Consider the following 20,920-nt stretch of genomic DNA (forward strand, 5'->3'; position numbering starts at 1 on the left):
AATTCCCTAGGGAAAACAAAAGTCTACAAAGTACAAACCTTAGAAACTATTAGCTTTTTGTAGCCCACCTCAAGAATCACTAGCTAGACGACTATTTTCCACAACTTTTATCTAAAGAAGATATTAAAATTATATTGAGACTTAATTAATAAACCAACCACCTTCATGTCTGCTCCATTAACTTGAAAGCATAACTTCTATTTACTAATACGTTTACTTACAATAAAATGTAACCACAACCTACGGTAAACAAATTTTAAACAAGAAGTCGTGAAATAATAATAATAACCAAAGCTGAGAGTGGGAGAGAATATTAAAATACAATGTCATTTTATCTCTAGAAAGTGTAAGTGATATATTTCAATGGTTAAAAATGGATCGTAAAATTGGAGAGTGTGGTAGTCTAAATACAAGAAAGTCGACGTTAAAAAAAAGTTGGTGATGGCAAAATCGTGAACCCTAACTATGGTCCCATTTTCGTTAGTTAGCCACAGGGAGAACCTGTGGCTGGATTCAATCCAACCACCATTACGCTCATGAGCAGAATCTTAGCTTGAGCCTACCTTCGCACACCTCCGTTACTCTTTAGGAGGCATCCGCCCCAGATAAACTACCCAGATAACGACGTTAGGTTTTTTGTTAGTTAGGGTTCGTTGGTAGAAAAATGATAAAAGTTAGGACCGTATCAACTATTTCATTAGTTGAGACCAGCAACAATCAAAATGTAATAGTTGAGATTAGTTAAAATCAATATAATAAAAAAGAATCAACTCATATTATTGATTTTTTTAAAATTTAATTCTCTCATTTTTTTTGAACTCAAATAGTGTTTGTATACTTATTACTTTTTTTAAACAAATTATAAATAAGAAACAAGAGATTTTTTATTGTTTTAAATTTGAGTATAATATTGGTATGCAATTTATATTAAATGATTTTTTAAACATGTCGATTTGTTGTGCATTTGACTATGTCATAATTGTATGCATGTTATTTATATATAAATGACGGTGCATAATTATATACACATTGTGAATTATTATATACATTTACATTTATTACGTTGTTATTATATATATATATATATATATATATGTGTGTGTGTGTGTGTGTGTTTCTTATTTGTTGTAAGTTTAGTGCGAATTTATATTGACACATATATCCCTTAACCAAACACACGTGACACATTTTGATGATTTCTCATACTTCTCAAGTTAAAAGTACTTTTTACACTAAGTGAGTAATTGGGTAGTAACCTACTTGTATGTGTATATAATATATAGTGTGTTTTATTTATTTTACATAATCATATTATGCAATAGGTTGAATGTAGTTAAACTTCAATGAAACTTAATTTAACGGTTTAAGTGTTATCAAGTCGCCAATTCAACAATGACTCCCTTCCGGACGTCACCATAGTACAAAGAGGTAAGTGGCAAAAGCTCAAACTCATTTAAAATCTTATTTAAATCCAATACAAATTATATCTTTTTGAACTTCAACCAAGACATTTTCAAAATCTTAATTTAATATATAACCAACCATTTCCTTGAATAGTGCTCCTATGCAAATTCTATATTAGATAACTTGTTTGGACCACTTTCTAAGAAAAAACAAAATACCCAAATTGAGGTTGGTGGAGATATGGAAGACAAAAAAATTAGGTCATAGACATAAGAGGAATGTCCTCAAATTCTCCTGTATAGTGGGGGAGAATATATTAAATTTAAAAAATTATTAAGGCAAGTGATCCCTACTAGATTTTCCACCATACCCCACATTACCGAATTTTGCTTTCTCTGCCTTCCTTTTTACTTGCTTAAGCTTGTGATCTTTGAGGATACACAAAGGTCATTTAGGAGACAAAGTATGATGTCAAGATTGAAATGTGCATTTTCTTCTCAATGACTATGTTATATGTGTCTATGTAGGTGGTTAGGTTATTGTCAAAAATTTTGTGAGAAACATAATAATAGATCTAGAACATTGGATTTAGGATATAGTGATTAAGATTTATAGTTTCTAAAAATTATACGGTCTAATATTTACATCATATAGTGTTCTATTTAAGTAGCGTGTCTTATTTTAAAGTCTTCTCATAATTCTCGTGTAAGGCCTCGACCCCGAGTGACTTACTTGGACGTTTGATTTACTTATAAATACAGTTCTAAATATTAGAGTGAATTAAAACTTTAGCATAAAATATCAACCATTCGTTACGTAAGTCTTAATTTTAAACAAATATTCAAACATGTCTTTTAAGTTCAACATCACAAAACATCATAACTTCAAATCTTCAGATGTCAGCTTCTTTATTAATTTGTCATGTGTCCCTCTCGAGCTAGCTGAGGTAACCTATTTTCCTGCATGTATACTAAAAGTCAGCGACACTGACTGAGTTCTAGTTAATCAGGCATCATATATTACATTCACATACTTACATATATGTATCCGAAGATACTTATTATATACTTAACATGCTTACCTTTCTTCCATGCATACAAACGTACTTTCATACTTTCTTGCTTTAACTTACCTAGTACATACATAACTATCTTTATGTTTTAAAAAGTCTTTCGCTCTATAACCTCTCAAATATTATAAGAGTCTGGTCCCTATCATCTCAGATATTATAAGGGTCTGGTCCTTATCATTTTAGATATTATAAGGGTCTGATCTCTTCTTTCCATACAACCATACATATATTTCCTTTATATATATATACTAGGTTATAAACCCGTGTATTACACGGGTTTTAAAAATTAAATCTCATTCATTATCTTATTATACGATTTTGGTTATTCAAGTTACAATAATCATATAGAAAAATCACATAAAAACCGTTGAGAGCTGAAAAATGTAAAAAAAATTATTTTTAATTATATTGTTGTGTTAGTTTCAACATATCTTGCTACTGAACTAATAGTTGCAAGAGTTTCTGTTGGTAAAAAGAAGTACCAAATGATTCAAATTAAGGGTCTAATGATATTAAATTATTAGCCATCTATAACCAACAAAAAATAAACTTGTATGGCTTGCTTCATGTTTTTTTTTCTAATTCATGTCTTAGGTTATAAAATTAGAAGCAAGAGCAACCGCATATTTGGTAATATCGTCAAAGAAAGTGTAATACTAATAAAGTTATATGCATTTTATCACGGGTTTTTTCGGTTTCAAACATGTCATCATATTAAACTTTTAATTTTAGATGATCTTGACACATTTTACTAACTCCAACGACATACAAGAAACTAAATTGCTATAATGAGTTTTATATTTGTGTGTAAATGTAAAAAAAATTGTGTAAAGAAAACATGTTCAAAACCAAAAGTAACATTTTTCTTAAAATAACCAGTTTTGACCCTAATTTGTACCGAACAAACCGGCTCTTATGTGTTGCGCCGACTGACATGACCCGTCCCTTTTGATAGCTATACGAGAACGTAAATAGCAAATTTGACTCATTTACTTAAAGTGTCGAATACAAGTTGAACTTGCCCGAAATGTTCCGAGTCATACTAAAGGTGGGTCTGTTTCAAGTGAAACCTGTTAAAACCCAGTACGTAAATCAGAGTAAAAAACTGTTTCAAAGTTTATTCGCGACAAATAAGTATCTCACTGAAAACCAAACCATCATTCCTCCCATATATCAATTAATTTTGAGATTCTTGTATAGAAGATAGAACACAAACAAATCATAATAATAAACAACCAACTTATAAGAAACAAATTAGTATTTCGAACACCCTACTCATGATCTTACTCCTTACAATGATTTTGTATAAAATAGGTTTGAAACACCGATATATACAACCATTTTCCTATCATTTATAATAGTCAAGTATACTATATGGTCTTAACTTGTAAGATTTTTAAAAAAATGAGTGTTGTGCATATAACAGACAACACAGTGTCAGCACCACCAGGATACTCTTTCAAAAAGATATGAATTTTGCTTCATGAATATAAATGAATATCATCAAGGAAACAAAACTCACCATGATACCTCTGTATTTTAGGGAACAAAAGAACTCATTTTCTATATCAACTTGGCTCTAAACCCTAGATGATGCAAGTTTATGTCAATGAATAAGAACAATGAATTTCACTATTAGTTAGTATGTGACAAAATAAAATTGACATAATTATTAGATCTGAAAGAAATAGTATTGTATGCATCATCATCAATTAGCTATTCTCCTTGCTGAACTATATCATTTTAGCAAATATTATCAATACATATAAAAATGTTTATTATATAGAATTAATAGTAAAAAATAATTAAATGAGATGAACCATTTTCGTATTGCTCAGAGTAAAGACGAATCATGACACCTTCTGAATCGATCACTAATATATTAAAAATATACAACACAAATTTACACACACTAAAATGAGTTTCAAAAGTTCTACATATGTTCTTTTAATTCTTTTTTACTTTATTTACTACCATGAAATTATAGATAGATCATTAATATGTAATGTTTAAAATATTTATTAATTGTTTTAATAGGTAGTTATGACTTTCAAAGTTGAACAATAATTATGCCATTTGGCAAAAAATTGGACAATTAGGTGTCATGTGGCATAACTATGGTTTTTTGTTTATTATAATAGTAGATATATTTTATATATATATATATATATATATATATATATATATATATATTTACATACGCACTCCTAACATTTCCTCCATACATTCAATATTTCTCTATCATTCATAAAACATTCGCATAACATACACTTACCACTTAAGGTAAGTGTATTAACTAATTACATAGGATTATGCACACAATCCCGAAAACGTATTAGAGAAAAGGGCCTATAAACTCACCTGGGTCCTTTTCCTTTTTGAGTTGATTGTAACACCTTTTTTCAGCTGAGCACGACTAACTATGTAACAAGTATAGGTGTCAATTATCACTTTTTCTATCTAGGTCTTACTACCTAAGTTAGAAAACTAATCTAACTTAGCTAATATTGTTACTAATCCAATCGCATTCACATATGGGAACCAATCGCATCGCATACGTGAACTAATCACATCGCATATGAGAAAACAGTCGCATCGCATATGTGAACCAATCGTATCGCGTATGTGAAACCAATCGCATCGCGTATGTGAAACCAATTGTTTCACATATTGTGGCTAATCTCATTTCAAACGAATCACATCGCATTCCTATGCGATGCGATTCCGCCATTTCTGTGATCCGAACCGTGGCTCATTACAATCGCTCTTTTAAACATTTTTGCCCTCTAACCTTTCCTCATGACACGCTTTACTGTTATAAGTAATAACGGGTTCTGGGTCATAACAACCTCGTCTACTTGCTTTTCAATGGTCCGAACATACTCGTTCGTCTATAATCGCATCCTTTAACTCGTTTTTCACCAAGTTTATGTTTTTCTTACATGCTAGGGTCCGATTTACTATCCTACCAAATTTCATGGAAAACCGACCTCAAACGCTCAACCTTTTAATAAAAAACGTACCTCTTTGGACTCGTCGGATTCAACACATGAATCGTGTTATGTTTCTTGTTGTTTGTCGAAGATCTAGCACAACTCGCCTTAATCCAAGCTCGAAATTGGGTCCGAAAAGATAAGGGAGTGTTTATGTGTGTTTTTTAGTGTGGAGGCAAGGTGGTGGAATAAGGTTTTAAGGTTTTAGGGAAGTTTAGGGTGTTTAAATATCCTCAAACCCATGGACCTTAGGCCCATAATCATTCACTAATTCATCTTTTTATTTTCCAAGTATACCACCCAACTTATTATTATATAACCTAATTGCATAATAACTTATATTTAAATAATTAAAATTCTTATATTTAATATTTTAAAAATCGGATGTTACATCACATAAAACAAGTGTTATTTATTTGAACAAATCTCTCTACATCCCTCTCCCTCCCTCCCTCCCTCCATGTGGATGATGTTGGTGATAAACTCAAGACCAATGTACACTATGCTTTTAAGTAGGGATGAGATCGGGACCGTACCGGTACCGGTTTCGAAAATTGTGAATTCTTGGTACCGGTACGGGACCGGTACGGTACCTGGATTGAAGGTAAAAATTCGGGAAATACCAATCCCGTCCTGTCTCGTACCAGTCCTGGTCCCGTACCGGTACCGAAGCTCAAAAAATTGGTACCGATTCGGTACCGACGATACCAAATCGGTACCGGTACCAACCGGCACCAGTACCGATTTTGCTCATCCCTACTTTTAAGTAGTAGATGTGTCATTATTTGTAAATTAAAATGGACATATTAATCGACTTTATAAACTCGAAAGGAAAATTAAATTTTAATAATCTTATTATTTTACAGCTGAACAATAATAACCTCACCTTACTGTAATGAATGTAACCGAAACCAACTGAATTCACGTCAAGTTACTGCCTCAATTGCTCGGGACTAACAACGCTTGCCTTCTACCACTACCTGAGTTTTACCGACCTAATAAATTTTTTTATATGTTAATATTTTAATATGTTAATTTGACGAATTTATTTTTAGTTTTTAACGCTCGGATTTTACTAACGTTTCTAATTGATGAATTTATTTTTTTATTCGCGTCAGCTCACCTTCGTAACAATCAGGTTTTACCAACCGAATAAATTTGCTAACTTTTTTATAATATGTTAAGCGAGTGCCGGTCCTTTTGTTTGTTTTCTATTTTAAATATGTTACTATGACGAATTTTTTTAGGTTTGTTCTGTAAACATAACGAACGTAGACAATACTGACCCAATTGGTGTTGAATCATCGTGGCAACACCCGGGTTCAATTACCGAATTCGCCGCGTAACATGCACATATAAATTGCTAGTTTGTACTAATGTTTATTTGCAGTTTCCTTTTACGTTATGTAAATCTTGTTTATACTCATATAAACATGATGACAATAAAATAACCAACATTAAATTTATCTTTGACTCTAAATTAGCACAGAAAATATTTTAATAATCACATAAGTAAAAAAGATAAATGAAAACAAATTCCAAAACACATAATTACATAGTCTAGCTAGTTAGGAGGGTACTAGCTTGATGGGTTGAGTTATTATATAAAGAGTTACAAAAATGCAAATTGATTGTCATGTGTTAAATGAGGGCTAAATGAAGAAGCGTATAGAGGGTAAAATGTATATTATCTCTCTACATATGCAATGTATATGTAAATTCCCATCATTTTAAACTGTCGATAACATTTTCATACAACAATATTTTACAAAAAATATTCATCACAATAACAAACGTTTTTTTTTATATTTAATATATGTATGACTTTGTTTTATAGAAGTTAAAAAAATGACATCATTGTATCTTTCTACTTGTTTATTGTGTATTTTGTTCGGCATTATGTCCCTCTATTAAGATTGTGTCTCTATGCTTGTTGTGTGTGTTTTTTTTCAAAAGTGATGAAATCTGAAATTTGTAATAATGAAATAACACCGTTATGTAATTCTAATATGTAAATATAACGATAGAAAACAACAAATTGATCTAATACATAAAACAAAATTATGAATAGATATTACACAATAACCTAAAACGTAAAACATTGTGAATACATATTACACAATGTCCTGAAATGTAAAACAATTGTAAATATATATTACATGGTGACCTAAACATAATACACAATGAACATAATATACAATTACTAAAACACAATGATGAGTAGAAATATACAATGGCGAACAAGAGACAAAATGATGAGGAAAAAGCAGGCCGAACCCCGAAGAGGGGGGGGGGGGTAGGGTGGGCTACGACTCCTCACCCGGCCTTCCAAAGGGCCTAAATCTTTTTTTTTATTTATATATGTTCATAGTAATATGTTTAGATTATACATTCAGTTGATGTACATCAAAGTTTCCTTATTTCAATTGAAAAAACCATTGTAAGAAAACGCAAATGTGCAAGTTCAACTTTTGAAAACAACACAACATATTTTTTATGTGCCTTATTATTTTTTTCTCTCTTTTAAGATTGTCCCACAAAAGCCAATAATAATTTAAACTATTAAACCAAATATAAAAAAGACACAAAAATCTATATCACTTGTCTCGGGTCCAGAACGTGTTGTGGATTCTCGGAGCCGGGCGGCAGCCATGACATAAAAACACAATGACAAACACAACATTAACATAATTTTTGTTATAAATTTTATCTTTAGTACGAGTACCAATTGAAAAACACATTAATTAGAACCTATAACACAATGTATATAAAACCCAATTGAAATCACAATGCCCAGTTAATAACAAAATGTATAAAAACCCACAAAGTTTTTTTTTTAAATTGCAACATGGTATTCATATTAAAAATTAAAAATGCTTGTTATTATAGTTATTTTTTTAAAGGTTGTCGTATATAAAAGTTATTGATGTTTTAAAATGATGACAAAATTGATATGCGTATTGCATGTGAAGAAAAAATGTCAACAGATATGGATTATTCTATTTATACCATTTCCATCATTTTTTCCCTCTCAAATTAATTACAACTACTCAGTATGACTTAGATGGCTTATTACATTTGTCGAGATTTCCTGTCAGTTGTTCCCATCGAAGGTTTAGGGCAACGTATGTCAGCAGTGGAATGCCGGGCTATCCTCAAATACCGGCTGATGGTACCCCTTTTCCCGGTTGATGACCCGTGTCCCGTATGTCGGAAGGCTTGTTTGGATTCTTTTGGGGAGCATGCAGTCCATTGCAAAGAATTACCGGGCTTTAAATATAGACATGATCTAGTTCGAGATGTGCTTTACGACGTCCTTAAGCGGGCCGGGATCTCGGCAAAAAAGGAAGCCCCGGTAAACTTCTTGACCGACCCTTTAGATGGGAGATCAACCCTACGACCCGCTGACATTCTTGTTTTTGGATGGGAAGGAGGTAAGCACGCGTGCGTTGATTTGACAGGTGTGTCCCCCCCTCGTTGGGCTACGGGACCACGGGTTTGTGGCTGGTCATGCGATAAACAAGGCTGAGGCGGGTAAAGTAGCTAGGCACGAGAAAGCTTGCCTTGAGAATCAGCACGTGTTCGTACCATTTGCTTTTGACACTTTTGGCGCTCTCGGCTATGACACGGTTCAGTTCCTTAAACGGGTTCAGCAGGTGGTCAGCAGTAACTCCGCTCATGCTAAGGGAAACGTTGTGTTTAGTAGGGTAGGGTTTCTATTCAGAAGGGGGGTAGCGGCGCAGCTTGTTGCCCGTTTATCTGCCGTTAGTCTGTAATTGTCTATGTAATAGTCTCACTTATCCTAAAAAAACAAAAAAAAACTGGTTCACATCAAAAAAAAAAATGTCATTTTTTCTTTACTTTGTATTTTAACCTAACCTTAGCGTGATTCCTTAAGTTTCGGTAACATGTTTTCAGTAGTTCTAAAAAGATAAGAACTTAAACAAGAATTTATAAAAAAGTTGACTGATCAGAAGCATTGCTTTGTTTTATAATACTTGTACGCGAACTTTATCTGCAAGTAGCAACACTGCTGCATATCCTTTTATTTAGTTTACATATCCTTTTATTTAGTTTATTTATATCACTTCAGAGAAAAAAAATTCAGTTAACACCACTTTCCAACTTCTAAATGACCAAATAACTTTTTACTACGTTACAACATGTTTTAGTTCTTCTGAAAGCTGTCGTCGAAGCAAATCTTCTTTCACCTTCACAGCTCAATTAATACCTCAAATCTTATGAGTTAAGTTATTCTACACAGAGACTCCTAAATCTTGGATGGGTATAAAGACATAATGAATAGCAAAATATAACATAATGTCGAGTAAAATATAACAATATAACATAATCTTGAGTAATATAACACAATGTCAAGAGAAAAACAAAAGATAAAATGTTGAGGGAAAAAAAGATACAATGACGAAAATAAATTAAAAAACACAATATAGCCAAAAAGGACACAATAATCTAAACAAAAATACTCAAAATATACAAGCTAGAAATCGAAAACGAAATTCTAGAATCTAATATTGTATAGTTCGACGAGACTTTTGCAATATATTTGTATCCAGTTCCAAATCTTATTTCCAACATCAGCATCTACTAATACCCTCTATAATCATGATTAGGTGGTAAATATATATTATAAGTTAATAACAATATATGCATGAATCTGATTTATAATAGTTTAACATGTTTTTGGAATTAGTATAACTTCAATTTGTTATAAAACATTATAACTTTATAGATTTTTAAAGAAAATTGTTAAGAAGAAAACTTATACATAAAGTTATACATTTAATTTTGATTCATAATTTTTATAGTATCACTTCACGTCCTTTTATTTTGAGTTAACATGTTTCGTAATCTTTTTGTTGACCTACAGATAGGTTTATATTTTAGACCTCTATATCATTTATGCACAAAATAAGAATATAATATAAAACCCAATTGGAGACGACGGCGGTGAAAGGGAGATTCGGCGTATCCATCTTTATCTCTACAAATAAATATAATGTTCATGTTTAAAGGGGCTGAAATAAATTAATTAAATTAGTTAAAATTTGGTTCGTCCGTATTCATTTCCTTTTAGATGTTAAATTTTATTTGTCAAAAAAAAACAATGTCTTTATATGACTGAATTACAAACATGATTTGCTCAAAAAGTTAAAATACTTTTAAATGTATATTATATAACTAGCTTTTAAACTCGTGTATTACACGGGATTTGTCAAATAATATAAATAAAAATATACATTATCTAAAAAAAATGAACAGAATTATAGATAAAAAGAAAATAAAATATATAGTATAAACAATAAGAAGTTTAAAATATCAAATTTACAAATTTGATTTTTTTATATACAACATTTGTAAAAATTGTTTTGACCAATTACCCGTGAATAACTATGATAAATGATATGAGAGATCAGAGAATTAAAACAAAATTATAACCCATTTCTCAAAACTGTTTTGTCTCATGACCCATGGATATGTAAAATAAATAAGTTGAGAAATTAAAGAATTGGAAATGAAATTCTAACCCATTTGCCAAAATTATTTTGGTCCATGACCAATGGATAGGTGAGATGAATGAGATGATAAATTAGATAATTTGAAAGAAAATTGTAACTCATTTGTCAATATGGTTTTGCTCCATAACCCATGGATAGGTAAGATGAATGAGAAGAGAGATTAGACCAAGAATAAATGTGAGATTGCCACATCATCCTCATTATTTTATTTTATTAGTATAGGTAGATTATACTTAGTCGTATATTAGATACGCAAGTAAATAGACAATTGATTTCATAAAATAGGCGGTGGTAAACTTGAAATTTTATTCAATTTCATTTTGAACCTAATTATCCATCAACAATTAGGGGTGTATTGCAAAAATAGTGATTTAACTTTTAAACAATTTTTTGTGAATTGTATTTACGAATGATTCTGATTTTCTGAAGACGAAAATAGCACTGCAACCGATTTGATGGTTAGGTACAATCAGATTTTTTGAGCGAAGAAATCGATTTGTTGAGCGTTTAATTCAATTTGGTGAGAATTAATTGTAAAAACCAATTTGGTGAGCGTTAAATTCACACCAAAGTAATTACAAATAATTATTTAATTAGTGTTATTGTTATTTTAATGAACGTTTCCTAAGCTATTTAATGTCTTATAAATTTCATACGCGTCCGATTACAAATGATGAGTATATTTGAGCATAAATTATGCTTAATTTTCAATTATGCTTGGAAAATTACAAACTGATTTGAAATTTACAAACTGATTTGAATGTTACATATGTTGATTTGAGCGCATTTCGATTTAAGCTTAACTGAAATTCGATTAGAGCGTAATTCAATCATCTATTTGATCGCTGAATGCAAAGCGTAATTCACAGCTGAGCATATTTTAACAACTAAGTGTAGTTTTGGTCTAATTGTGTCACAGCCCCCGACCCCTATACTCCGGGAGGGGAGTCGTGAACATTGATTGGTGGTATCGGTGTTTATTAAATTATTTTGCAGCGGAATATTTCATCAAAACCGTAGTTAGGAAAAATGATCAGAGTTATAAAAACACCATGATTATTATTATGATAAACCGGGAATTTAATCCCTTTTGATACAAACATAAGTTTTATAGGGTTAAACCCTAATTTACAAAACACGTTTCTTTATTCTGGTGACAAGCCACTTATTTAAGCTGGAAGCCCGCATACATCATTCCTTTGTCTCTAATAAGTCACCTGAAACATGTTTAAAAAAATTTTGATCAGCAAGAAATACTGGTGAGTATATTCATTTGTAAATGACACATTTTACAGTTACAGCATTAAGATATTTTTACACCTGCCTGCTTACAAATTACCGAAAGATACTTGTCACTCGACCGTCTCTATGACTGTGGTCATATTACTTATTGGCTAACACTTGTCCAATAAGTAACGTGCAATAGCCCAGTAGGCAAGCCTTGTATACAAAACCCCACAATACCAGTAGTAACCATCCCGTAAGTCTACAGAGACTTAATCACTGTAATGTATTTAAAATACTTTTAAAAATATATTTGAAAATATTTAGACCATCTGCCATGAGTTTTATAGGTTTTGAAATTATCATGACAGTGTCAGAAAAACAGTTGTCTCACGTAAATGTGAGTGGTAAAAAAAACTTGAATGCCTCACCTTGCAAGTTTACACTTAAAAAACACCTCCTGGTATTAAGCACCTAGAATAAACACAATGTAGTATACCTAGAATAGTATAAAACCAATAATCATAATGATAATCACGAGAGTAGAAACTTTACACGATGACACAATGTCATACCTTAACAGGCAGAGCATTCAGATTCGTGTATATTTCTTTCGATCGGGTATCGTTACGATAACTTGGTATTATATCGTTATCTTAATATTATGTATTGTGGTTGAGAATTCAAAGAGAATGAAAGAGTTTTGGTGCAGAGAAATGAAGTCCCATTGCCAATCTATTTATAGCAAGTTCTGGACCCCATCGTGATACACAATGGCCATAAATAGAAAGGCATCGCGTATCGCGAAGAATCTTATAGCTTTGCTGAGTTAGCCCTAGGCCTGCTACGTGGCACGCCACGTGGCAGGCTACGTGTCCTCTGCGTAACCTCCACGTCGCGGTACGCGATGGAGTTAGTTGGATAGCTTATCGCGTATCGCTATAAGTGCAAAGTGCGCCATCAAAGCGCCACATTGCGTCCATCGCACTTCGCCCGAGCCCGAGCCCGTGCCCGTGCCCGTACGCGTGTGCGTTCGGGTGCTTCGCACCCTCCGCAGACCACTGGGTGTGATATGTCTTATAAGAACATTAACATATAAATTTTCTTTCTTATAAAGAGCTCACTAGTTTGTTAATCTAGCGATGTGGGACAAGAACTTACAAAACCTATTTATACTATGGTGATTTCTTTCCTCCACCAATGTGGGATGGAATTTCCTTCACTTATCTCTTTTATCTTTTATTTGTGGTTTATTATAAATTGTGCGTAATTTAGATTTTAAAAGTGTATAGCATAATTCAATTTTGACGAAGATTGTTTGAATTAACATATGAGGAATTGGTTGAAGCACGATGGAAAATCTTCGAAATCGTGTTCTTCGACACTGCCCGACTCTTTGTTGGATCCACTAAGGTTTAGACAATGGTCGGTTGTATAGTTTAGGTTTAATTCAAAAGTTAACAATCTTTGGTCGATTGTGGGATGGAATGTACACATAATGAAACAGTTGAAACAGTTGATGAAATCAGTGAATCGAAATTAGATTTAGGTTTAATTATGAATTTGCCACCTGCAGGTCCCTGAATGGATCGACCGCATAAATATCACAAACTCTAAGTGTGTAGAAACCCCTTAGTATTTGTTTACGAGTATTAACATAAACACGAACAAATAGAAACATAGATTAAACTCAAAAGGTTACTTGTATTGACTAATAACATGGTAGTTGTCAAATACACGGTAAATCACAAAAACAAGGTTCATGGCTCAAAGTTATGTCTCAACCCCTAGCCGAAGATATGTTTATATGATACATATTTTAACAACTCGATTTCTCCAAACTAATATTTATTAATTTAACGCGACCCGATTTTATATTCGGGAACTTTTATCGGGAAAAAAAAATTATCACGTCTATCGAGTATCTATTATTTTGTTTGTTTATTATATTTATTTTATATAATAAATAACTATGGTTTATCTACATTTTAAACCCTAACCTAAACTTTACTCTCAGTTTGTTTCCACTTCCATTGTACAAGGATTGTTTTACAAAATTTGCATACCACAACCCAATAACCCATTAACCCATGTTCAAACCCGACCCATATAGAAACCAGATACCCAATTGGGATTTCTTATTCCTTAATTCTCGCCATAATCATGGAAACTGAATCAATATACACATTATACCTATCCTAACGCGTTCACCGACACTGGTGATTTGGAAACTTGATCATAATTGATTCGTATTAACATATTAAGTAAACCGTCATGAACTCGTTTATTAATATCCAGTAAAACGACCATAAAAACTCAATTAAGTCCCCGGAAACCATGCTCCCTTCATCGCCGTCCATAACCCCATGGTTAATTGTGTTTTCGTAATCTGTAAAACCCGTTTCTAATCCTTCTTCAGGCCGAAATTAACACAAACTCGTTATATATATAAACGTTCATATTAATTCGATTAAACCCGCAGTTAGCATCCTCACACCAGCGCCTATCATAGCCCCATGTTTGATTTGATTATCGAAAACTCTATATAGCTGTTCGTCATTTTGTTTGGCCGCGTCTGGGTGTTCTCCGATCCACCATCAATTCTTCATAATATTAGGTAATTAAGATATGTAATTTGATCGTTTTGAGTCCTTTATCATAAACCCTAACATTAATTAAACAAACGAAAACGGATTTAATCGATTTGATTTATTAGTTTGATTTGATTTGGGATTTTTGGCCTACTGATTATAATTAATAATTTCTAACCCTTAACCAATTGACACACTCAGCTCAGTTGGCTTGGTGTGTGTTTGTTCTAGTCACGAGCTGGCTTGGTGCGCTGGTTCGAGCCTTCCCCAGCCCAGCTTTTTGATCCTTTATGGTTTTGTTGTTTTAAATGATTTATAAATTATTTTAATTTGTATAAAATATACAATAAACAATATCTCACTCAACTGATATCTTTAAGTTACACATTTTGTCAAAATCTTGTTTACGTTTGTGTGTGTGTATATATATATATGTATATGTATTTTAGTATTAAAATTGTTAAAGGATTTTAATATTAAATATATATTTAAATTTAATCTTGTTAAATAATAAATTAAGATATAGTTACACGTAGTTTATGAAAGAACTTATTTTATACAAGTCTTATTATTTATTATTTATTAACTATTATTTACAATATTTACTTAAAAAGAAATCTTTATTAGTAATATAAATTTAAATACATTAAAACATACTTTTAGTTAAAATAATCGTTTAAAAACAAATCTCTCTTTATTATCTATAAAGTTTTATAAATATTTGTTTAAGTATTTTATGTAATTAAATCATGATTATTACTATAAAACCTTGCTAATAAAATTGACATTTAATTTATGAATAAATAGGTTTTGTAAGATTTCACCCGATCATCAAATCCCGAACCTCCATATACTTTTAGCTTTGTATACAATCCATATTTATATTCTCAACTAATGTTACTTAGGTTTCTCATCGATAACTTCCGAAGAGCGTAACACTTGTTTACTACTGTTCTTACCACATTCGTTTATCTTTTGCTTATTGCTAAGGTGAGTATCACATTCACCTCTTTTTACTCGTTTTCATACTGTATTGGGGACATATGCGTAAAACTTATATTTCTCATATATACTTATACTCAAAACTGCAACTATTGTCTTATGTGTTAACAACTTATACCTTACTTGTTTATGTGCTTACATGCTTTACGTGAATTGCATTCGGAAAGGTCCAACATAATCTCAGAATAGTATGATCATACGCCAGTCGTTATAGCCTTTGTGCTTCTCGACATCTCAGTTATACTTGCTCATTTGGTTAATTTGTTATTTTCATATGACTTGTTGCAGCTACGTATTTTGTTATATATACTATATGTACAACTAAACTGGTGTGTTGCTCACTCAACATGTGTTGTTGACAAAATTCTATTTTAAACGCATATGCAGGTCATCGTAGAAATCTAATGCAGGTTGGTGAAGACTTAATAAAGAATATAAGTTAGAAATGATACGATCAAGAATTTAGTTTGTAATTGTTGTTTGTTTAATAAGTTGTATTTTCGTACTTGAATTATTTGAAATTATTAAATAGATATTAAAACTTATATTGTGCATGATAGTAACCTTGAGAGCTGTGACAATCAGTTCGCGCCCCGGCATTTCCGCCGTAGGTTGGGGTGTGGCACATATCTTTGCGTGATACAGACTAGGCGAAGTTATCACAAATTAGCCTCTAAATTAACTTCACTTCTAAACAAACACATTAAACATAAACATAACACGATTGTTCATTACAAACAAGACAAACATTAAACTTATGGACGACTAACACAAAATGCACCAACAGACTCCCACTTGGCAGTAGCTCCATCTGTTTTTTTTATTTCTTCAGTCTGTAATTAAAAAAACAAACCATCTTCACTCATGCAAACCATCCGGCATGCACTCCCAGTCTCACACAAACCGAGACTACCTTTTGATGCTTCTTTCTTTCTGATTTCCACACGATAATATAAAAGATCTTGATTTCATGAAGTACCTGCAAATTAGATTTTGAAAGATTTACTAAGTTCATCATATAAGACACTCGCAACAAATCTTGTTCATCCTCTTCCTCCAATAATGCCTCGACCATTTCACAATCAACGTACCATAACCTAAGACTTTTCAACACATTATGTGGCATCAACTTCATCTGAATCTTCTTCAAACATCTAACGGGTTTATATTTTACCATATATATGGTGACCGTTAGATCGCACACCTCTCTCAGTATCCTCAACAAATTTACCCTTCTGGGCTTTTACAGGGTAAACTTTTTTTTCCTTCACCTCCTTCAAAATGATCTTTCCAATCCCGTCAGCAAACAAATCTCCATTTCTATTTATCAACCTCAATCTCGCTAAGTCCTTTACCTCACATTCTAGTAAAGTGTTAAAGGACTTTAAGTACCTATAAAAGTAATGAATTTCATCAAACCTTCTCAATACGAACAACTTCAACTTTTCATCATAAGACCAACAAATTATTCCTTTATTTGACTCACTCACACCTTTGATGTTATAATGTTTCTTAAATGCGAGGTGGAACAGCTTGTTTCTTTTGTTTAACAAACCAATTTGCACAACCTTCTTTCCACTTTGGTTGTCCTTCCCACTCTGACTCGTCATATTCCTCATTAACTTGTCTGTTTACCTCATTCACATCCACAAACTCAACACCATCAGTATTGACCCATACTTGTTCACGAACAGGAGAAGGTAACTGTAACGATTCCGACGAAACCAGGGATACCCTAACCGGTAGACGATAGTTACGTCATATTTAATGTCGGGTACATGAGTTACCATGGTAATTATACGAGAGTACATGGTTCATTGTATTGATTGTACGTGAATATATAATTCACCGCATTGAATATGCGATTAATCGATCGATAATTATTGAAACCCGAACGAATCGAGGGTTCAATTATAGGCGATATCTATAATATTTAGTGATGTTACGAAGCATTAATGCTTCGGGATAAGTAAAGTACGGCACAGAAAAAGAATTTCGATTTAATGGTACGTCGGTACATTAAACGAAACCTTTAATACCAAACCAAGCAAGAGACGATCGATCAAGCCGAAAAAGATGCGCAATTATTAATAATATGATGTTTCAAGCTAATAAATGTCATGGTTTAAGTTTATAAAGTTTTTAAATCGGTTTTATATAAATTTCATTTTTTAGCCGAAAAACAACCGTTTTAGCCTCGTTTTAAGCCGAATTAAACATTTAACCGAAAAACGAACTGAACCAGATTATTCAAAACATTATCCGGATTTCGAGAATCCAATTGTGTGGCTAAAAATGGAGAAGTGGGTCCCACCCCACCCCCCACTTGGACCGATCGGAAATACCAAGGGGGTATACCCCATTCATTTCTTTTTTACAACCACCATTTGAATCATCCATCTCTTCCTCTCAAGATCATGACCAAAACCGAGATTTTGTAGCAAGAAAATAAGGTAAAGAATCGAGTTAATCACGTTTCCATCTTCGTTTCTTGAGTTGGTTTGTAAGAAAATGAGGTTTCAAAGATGAAAACCGATTCTTGCATGATCAAGTGATGTATACGGGTTATACAAGGGATCTTGGTCCAAGAAAGGAGTTAAACGAACCAAAAACGAATTTTTACGGTTTAAATCTTTGTTTTTGAATCATAATCGAAACTATAGTGTAAGAGGCTTGATCGTGAGTGTAACTTGCTAGGTATTGTGGTATGTTGGTTGTAGGTTCTGTATTTAGTGGTAGATAAGGCGGAAAGACGAGTTTGTAGCTTGTAGTGGCGGAAAACGAAAGGTATATTCGGTTATGTTCGGTGTATGTGTTTTGGGACAGATTGTTGATGGTTTAGAGTTGGGTCATGAAATTTTACAGGGATGTTATATATATGAAAATATGAGTTCTGTGAATTTTTGGTAATTTTTGGACAAAGGATGAATATTTGGTGAATTTAATGCTCGGTTTTGGCCAAAAATGGTGAAAAAAAGTTAAATATCATGAAAAATTCTGGAAAATTGCAGATAAGCTTTTTATATCATGTATAAGTCACACACAAAATTTTAGGTCAGTTGGAGAAGTCTAAGTAGGCTTTTCGGTTAAACTAGTTCTAGGGTTTTCTAGCTCGGTTTTAGTGAAAATGGCATGTAAAGGAAGATTTTGGTTCTGGATAAATTACAGGGGACTATGTGGATGGCAGGGGACATTCAGGAAAAATTTGGGATTTTTCTAAGATCGTTTGGTATTTACGACATATTTAGTGTTTAAATGGTGTTTAAAAATAGATAAATAAATTTTAAATATAAAAATTAATTCTGGAAATATTTTTATAAAATTCCCCACTGTCAAAAAGTGATTGGTGCAAAATTTCAAGATCCGAGATTAAACGGATAATTATTTGTGCTAATTATCAAACTTTTAAAGTTAAAACGCGTAAACCGGTGAAGTTCGCTTAAGCGAGCTGACTGGTGTATAAAAACCCTAAAAATGAACTATTTTCATATAAATGAGTTAAACAAGTAAAAATAAATCATCTGAAAATAATTCGGATGATTTGAGTAATTTTTGTCCGATTTAACAGTTTCCGGTACGCTAAAGACGGAAACGGGTCTCGCGGCCAATCGGGGCGTCTAAACCGAGCTCAAATTTCACAACTCTAACTAAATTATCAGTCAACAACTATTTTCGGGTCTTGTGTGACCAAACTCATTTTTGAAACGTAAAAACGGATAACCGTGCTAGGCACGCAAAACGAGAAAAACGATTAATAATGATTTTGACCATTGAACTCTAAACGAAATCACAATCTGAGTCCGGAGAAGTGTTCTGGGTTAACATTGCCCCCGGAACGGGTACAGTACTGGGTTAACAGTGTCCCCAGATGTACCGGTTAACGCGGTTAAAGTTATATTAATAATGAGTGTATAGTAACGATCGTAGGGATCATGTTACAGATTGGACGTGTTAACTGATAATGATTGTTGTTATCTGCTTGCATGTGCTAAGGTGAGTTTCACGAGCCCCTTTTTCTGAATAGTTTTCAAATATTTTCCCGGGGCGGAAAGCATGTTACTAATAAAATGTTTAAGTACATACTGAACGCATGGATTTGCGTGTATTTATAAATATTTGATTATACGGGAATCGCACGGAATGGGTACAGTACTGGGTTAACAGTGTCCCCAGATGTCCCTAGAAGTGTTTCTGGGTTAACATTGTCCCCGGAATGAGTACTGTACTGGGTTAACAGTGTCCCCAGACAGAGGTTTCGCTTGTGGGCTCAGCATAATTACATCATGTTTCTGGGTTAACATTGCCCCCGGAATGAGTACAGTACTGGGTTAACAATGTCCCCAGATAATATTATATTTTGATATGGATTTATCATGGTTTACTCAAATTGTGAAACTCACCAATTATTCGTAGTTGACCCGTTTTCTCACATGCTTTTTCAGGTACAACTAAGATGAAGTGATTGCTTACGTGCTAAGTGCTTGATGTGTGTAAGATTTGCGTGCGGAATGTTAGGATACATTATAATAAATAGAATTATGTATCGTATTGTATGATGTGTGTATCACCTATACGGTAATGGAATACAAGATAATGTAATTTGAAGTATATTAATTCATTCAGTTTTCTTTATAAACAATGTGGTTGATATCAGAGGTGTCTGTTGCATCCCGTTTACGTTTCCGCTGCGGTTACGGGGTGTTACAGTAACACATGCTCTTACCCCTACTCAACAATCTCATCTTCTTCCAAGGTTTCATTAATAACAATCTTTTTTCCAATCTCTCTTATCTCCCATTCTTCTATCACCTTCATCTGACATAGCCTCATAATCATCAAAATTTTGAAGAACGCCAATCTCTTCATCAACCACCACAATCTTGTCAGCTCCCCCTGAGCTGTAGCTTGAGTACCAAGAACTTGTGAAGTGCTGGGCATGTCACCACCTACATCTTTCGATACATTGGGATCATTGTCGGTATCAACACGTCTACTCATACCTCTCAACACGTCCTCTCTATAACTGCTCTCTCTTGAGATGCAAAGAACTTCTTAATAGCATCGATGATTTTACCTTGTGTAATAAGAAAGAAAGTC

The sequence above is a fragment of the Bidens hawaiensis genome, unplaced genomic scaffold, assembly GCF_021521415.1.
Source record: "Bidens hawaiensis isolate Kalapana, Puna unplaced genomic scaffold, B.hawaiensis_p1.1 tig00002338_1, whole genome shotgun sequence".
In the NCBI taxonomy this organism is placed as follows: Eukaryota; Viridiplantae; Streptophyta; class Magnoliopsida; order Asterales; family Asteraceae; genus Bidens; species Bidens hawaiensis.